This window comes from Haplochromis burtoni, unplaced genomic scaffold, assembly GCF_018398535.1.
Source record: "Haplochromis burtoni strain Fernald_Lab_line unplaced genomic scaffold, NCSU_Asbu1 Contig_264, whole genome shotgun sequence".
In the NCBI taxonomy this organism is placed as follows: domain Eukaryota; kingdom Metazoa; phylum Chordata; class Actinopteri; order Cichliformes; family Cichlidae; genus Haplochromis; species Haplochromis burtoni.
Window position 1 is genome coordinate 736,455 of NW_024582625.1, and position 6,779 is coordinate 743,233.

Genomic DNA, 6,779 nt, shown 5'->3' on the forward strand with positions numbered 1-6,779 from the left:
TTTTTTTCGTCTGCATGGTTTTGACTAGCGAGATGCATGGCATAGCTTGGCATTTTTTAATGGCGTACATTCTACTCCTCCCTGTGTTGTCATGGTGATGTGTCCCTTCCCAACCTTTTTTTAGATAGGTATGCAGGGTCTGTTCCTTCTTTGCAATCTGACACACATAATGCAGAGCTACCATGAAGTCATAACATATTAAAGGTTCAGTGAACAAGTACACAGCATATATGTGGACCAAAATTCAAAACTTCCTTGCCCTCACTTCATGAGGATGAGCTAAACTTATGCCCAAGCTTGTAAAATACTTGATGTTAAACCTAAACAAACCTTGAAGGGATTTGAATTTTAAAATAGCATTTCCCTTTGAGGTATTTACAGAAATTTAGATATTGCTCACTCAAAGTTTTTTTCTTTTTTTTGAACTGTCCACCTTGCTCCACCCCACAAGGTGGTACATAACAAGGTAGAACTCCCATGCCAGGCATTTGTAATCCATTAGGAGAAGAAATGAGGACCTGGCTGCTGCCAGGACTTTAAACACCCAACTGATCTTATTTAGATTTAGTCAAGGAGAGGAGAAAGGAGAAAGGAGAAAGGAGCAGTCTGGATAGACAGGCTTTACGGTCTTATCTGCAGCCTGTGCTAACATCCACTTTTCACACCTTCTGTTCTATCTGCTGCCGACATAGACATGTAAACACATGCACGCTGGTACAAGAGAACACACACGCACACTTGAGGACACGGTTGATAATAGAAACGTCACTGTATGATTAATTATCACATGTATTGGAAATGATTTTGCACAGATAATATATTTACCGGAGCAATGAATTGTCCAAGCTGCTCTGTGTGGCTTACATGAGTGTAGCATTGATTTGTTCATTACTGGTGTAGACAAAAGAACAATTATTATCCCAATGTTAGCATGCACAAAATTCAACACACCTGTAGCGACTCTATTATCTCAGTTCATAGCCGTTTTTCCTATTTACAATTTCCTGTTGTTTTCTGCAGCTGAACACAACCTTTGTCCCACACAAACACACACATTCCCATTCAGCAAAAAACCCTTAACACGTTATTATCAAGGCAGACAAAACAAACCATTTTCCTTTATGAGTGGTTTCCTATTACATTTCAACGGGAAGCAAATTAGGGTGAGGAGACTGTTGCTGATGAGAAGTGTGTGTCTGGATGCCAGGTGCAGTGGAGTGCTCGTTTTGCATATCAGAGAAGTGTGATTATGAGTAGAGCCATGCATATTCCACATTAGTGGACGTAATGACCGAATGAGGTGTGACTAAATGAGAGGTTACCGCACACACACACACGCACACGCACACACACAGTTACTTATGCAGATAGACACATTAATACACACGCAACTTGCAATAAACTTGAAAAAACACTGTCTACTGTATGCGATGAGTGCAGGGTTATCAGCAATGGAGCAGACCAACCGAGAAAACGCGACAGCAATGGATCCACATCTCCATAAAACCTGTTCTCTCCTTACTGCCCCCATACATATTCAGATGGGCCGACTGAAGCCGTGCCACGTCGTTAGCAAATGAAAAGTAGTTTAGCATGAGAATGAGCCCAGGGGTCACAGGAAGAGAGATGCACAGACACAGAACAAATTCCACTCGGCCTGTAATTGGCACAAGGGGAAAAAGGAAGCACGGGACAATGAGGGAAAGAGGAACTTTTATTTAATTTATTTTATAAGCATTACATTCATAATGCTGCCTGTAACTGGACAGATTTTTGTAAAGAACATCTGTTTGCATAATAGAGGCATTGTTGCTAGACTGAGCCATCTGATATTGAAATCACGGTGGCCTTGCCTTGCAGGGCTTCATATTCAGGTAAGATGATACATTTGCATCAGCATTAGATATGGGTTCTCATTTGACACAACAACTCACAACAGTTGTACAATACCGATAACAAAATCTTTTTCAAATTAGCTATACTGTAAAGACAGACTGTGAGAAATATCTGCAAGTGACAGCATGCAATCCTGTCGTTTGCTGATTTATTAACGGGGTTATTCTTATAGTTTTGGCAGCAAATAAAATCCATTAGATTTTTTATTAAGTTAGGAAATGTTTAGTGTACACCTGAAGAAAACATAGTTACAGCCAATCAGGCAAAACATGCAGCACAATGCTTAGTGGCTACCTAACCAGAGCAAAGCTGTTCTGTAGGGAGTCTGTGTGTTTTTCTATAAGTTTGCATGACACAATATGTTAGGTTAATGCTTGTTATCTTGCCCAAACAAACACTTTTGCAAGAGTTCCTGATCAAATAAAAACTAACACAATAATTTAATTAAGTAGTGATAAAATTATATCTTAAATTGTTGTTAACTGTTTGTACTTTCTATAAAGTAAAAATGACAATTTCTGGAGTTATTTGTAATTCAAAAGTGCAAAATCTTACTAAGTCTACTTGTTCATTATACGTGCACGTTTTTTAGAAAGCATGTGGTTATGCTTTAAGTCTAACTTCCCGCATTTTACATTTAAAAAAACGGCTGCTATGCACTGATTGTGTACTGGGTACTGAGCACTTCTGACGTGTAGATGTGGTGTGGTCAGCAGAAATGAAAACTATCTGCTCTATTACCAGGAAACAGTATGGGAACTAACACTTGTCTGGGTTAGATTAGGCAAACAATCTGTGTGGTAGTTCAAACTGGACTTCTTGGGAAGAAGAGAACCAAGATGGATCAGTAATCAAGATCAACACCAGTCTGAACCAATTTACGCAACCTTAGAGAAACTGGCACGCTTCAGTGCTCACCATATACCATTTTTTCTCTTTTTTTGCTTTCTTTGTCTTTTCTTTCCACCCCTAACTCAAATTTCTCTCACTCTCTTTTCCTCCCTCTCTCTCTTTCTATTTTTTTATATGTAATCTCTTTCGCACAAGTTTTCACGAAGCAGAAAGTCATTAAGTGAGAGGCGACAGTGATGGTTCAGCCTGAAAGAACACAGTCTCCCCAAGCAGGCTTGACCACAGCTGCACACAGATTAGCTTATTACAGGTCATACACATTCTTTTTTCTGGTTTTTCAGGGAAAAAAATCCAAAGAGCAGCCAGGTGATGTTCTCAGAGCAGCCTTTCGAGTTACAAATCAGTTTAACTCTTCTTTTCTTTTGTTTGTTCATTTTCTTCCATTATGAGGCATCAGCAGAGCTAATAGATTTCAATATATAGAAGTAAGACGCTCTGCTTGCTCTTAATAATGCATAACGAATCTACACATACAAGTCAAGTCCAAAAAAGAGTTGTGTAAAATGTCAATAAAAACAGAATATATTGACTTGCAAAACTTTAAAGCTTTCACGCATAAAGCAGTACAAATATAACAAATCAAGTGTGAAGAGAAAATATTTTTCTATCTATTTTTCTGTTAACACACTCTGAATGTGTATTTTAGCACTAAGAAAACCAGTTTGTTTGTTTTGGTTGTTTTTTGTGTATAAAGTCAGATCTGTGTTCACTAACAATACTTTTCAGAAGTGTTGTTGTTTTCATGTGATCAATTTGCTTTTAATTCAGTTACACCTCAGGCATCAAAGATCATATTGTTTTTCAGGTTTGTCCCTGGTTTACAGAGATTTATTGTTATTATATAAAATAATTAATAGAATCCACAAATTCTTGATCAAATTATTTACCTTTATTGTTGACCTGGTGTATCTGCCGCCACAGAGTGGTGAACTTGTGTCTGAAAGCCAGGCTCTGGGTTGCTCTTTTTGTCACGATCCCTGGCAGCTTCTGGCTTCCCCTTCTCTCCTCTTCCCTTTATGTTCCTTTCCTCTCTCTCACCCTTCTCTCACCTCTTCTCCTCTGTTGTGAATGTAGGCAACAGGTGAGCAACTCATCTGCTCATCTGTGTATAAAAAGATTAGTTCTTCATCTTTCCCACATTCTAAAATCTACTTGCTTGGTGACCACTTCCGGCTTTCTTTAGCTGTCAGGAAATTTAACTGCGTTACTTAGATTCATCTTATATTGTCTCAGATTCCTCAGATGTCAGGCCCTCAGACCTCTGTTGTCTGGAGAACACTCTCTGGTTTCCTCTTTCTGCTCTGGGTGAATTTCCCCTCGCTGCCCACTCTCTGGCTCTCCACCTGGCAAAGATAAACCTTAACCTGCCAATCCCCTGTGCAACTCACCTGAGCCCTTCCTCTTGTGTGCCCACTCTGAACTGAGTCTCTACTAGTATCAGTAACTGCTAACTTGCCTCAATGTTTTGGCTGGTTATGACAGTTTCTCGTTATGACATGGCATTTTTCAGTAAGAGCATTATTATAACTGTACTGAGGTCAGGAATAATTGTTAGAATTGTTAGAATTATGCTGTTACTTGTGTTACAAAAGTTGTTCAGTTCTCTGCACAGCATGGATGGAAAGAAAAAAATAAACATGGAACAAACATGTTTTCTGCACACTTGCACTACAATTAGCTCGAGGAGTTAAATGGTGGAACGGTCAACAATGGGGATATGGACATTACTTTTATTTTTATTGCACAAAAGGACAAGAGCACAAACTGCATCCAGTACAGAAACAACTGAATTATACTGCTAATACAATTTTGCCCCCTCGCAATGAATCTACAGACAGCATGCTAACAGTAGGTAAATACTACATTAGTTTTAAGAAAAGTTATGAATAATGTGTAATATATACTACTTGTTATTCTTACTAATTAAGAAAAACTTGCATATTTCCAAAACAATCACATTTCTCACTTTCAAAATTAGATATCACTTACAAGATATCCTTGCAAATCATTGTTCTATTTACAGTATTAATAGGTCCCAGCCCAGTCCAACATTTTGCAACATAAGATGGACTTAAAGAATATTTTCAATTTTTCTCACAGTTAAAGATATACACAAGGGGTGAACGTGAACAACATCTCCCCACGCCCCTTAAACTTTTCCCTGTCAAATTTTATTGATTAGGCATAAAAGCACTTTTGCATGCTAATGGCCAAACAACCATCACAGATGACATCTGAAATTTCTTGCAATGTGTGTGTGCCTGTCTGTGTGTATACCTCATTAAGCCCACAGCAGAGGACAGTAGTCTGGCCAATTGCACTGAATTCTCTCCTCTCCTTCCAAACACCCCTCCACTCCCCTCCCTCCTGCCTCTTTCCTTCCCAAACCTCCCAAACAAATACATCCATTTGCATATTGCTTAATGATTTGCAAATCATCCGACCCCCCAAAATGAGCTTAATTGAAGTAATGCATCATATTGCCAGCTGATGTAAGAAGGATAATCATTTCTAATGTCATTTTCAAACATTTTGTCTTTTTTTTTACCCATTTGTTTATAATGAGCAAAGGGTTTTGGGGAGTATCGTCAGCCTTAGACCTTAGACAAATGTCCAAATGCAGTTTCCAAGTTCAAAGTACAAAATAATGGAGTAAAGCATTATTTGACTCAAAAGTTGACAATTTTTTGTAGATTGGAACAATGTCCCATAAATTTCAACATTTGTGTCTTTCCTATTTAGAGTATGCATGAACCTGTTTTCCCTTTAGGAGTGTGGGACTACTGTCCCTCTGAGTTTTGATTGCAGGTTAAGGCACGTATAGCTGTAAACTAGCTGGCAAAAACAAGTGGTGCTAATCTGCTCTAGGGACGAGTGTTGATACTGGAAGACAGAGCAACTGGGAGAAGCACCCCGTCACATTACAACCGCTGATGTTGTTGTGTGTGTTTGTGTGTGATGGCCAATGGAGACCCTGAGAGAGCAGGTTCCCATGACCCATACAGTCCAATAGGAGGTCTCTTCAACTTGTAAAGACACCACTTTGCCAGCGAGCGCACTCACACAATCACTCTCCTTCTCACGCACACACACGCATAAAACACATGATGTGACCACACACAGACCAGTTTCAGTCAGTCTAATCTGATCTCAGGCTAATTTGGCAAACGCCATGCTCTCTGTCACTGCTCCCTTTTTCTTGCTTCTCCTGAAGATTTCATCTGTCCCTGAGAGAATTCCCAGGCCTACTTATCTCCACTACTAAAATATAACCACAGAGATTATATACAGATTTATCAAGCATCTAACAACATAAGACAGAAAATGCACCGTGGTTTAACTTGGATGCGAATACATGTCCCACATAATCCTTCACCACCTTCAATGATATAAAGTTCAAAGAAACTTTTAAAGATATGGTTACATGTCTGGACAGCAGAATCTTTGACAGAGAATCTCTGTCTAGTCTGAAATCTTCTGAGGTTATCATCTGAAATGATGTGAATATTTATGAGCTGAGAGGAATGAGACACAGTCATATCTAAAATATGAATTTCCTAATCAGAGCTAATAAATATTTGACTTGTGGAGCCTATCGTGCAGATTAATAGATATTCAGGGCTAAATTCTTAATGTGAATCAGGCCATACAGTATGGTTCTCCATTAGGACCCAAGTCATCTTTGTCACTTACACATGACAGTGCCTTACCAAATCATTTCAGACATTTCCCACTTCTGACAAAAAAAAGACAGAACAGGATTACACAACTCAAACAGTGACTAACTGTTGATTATTTGTTATTAAATAAATGTGTGCTTTTGAGGATTTTGCAATAAGCTGTAATGATTATCTGGATTATTTTCCATATTCACTGTATTATTGTCAGTCTCTTTCTCTGAATGATGAGACACCCCGTTTCTTTCATGTGGCTCCATCACTTTGTTACTTTTCCAAGGTCAGATAACAGTA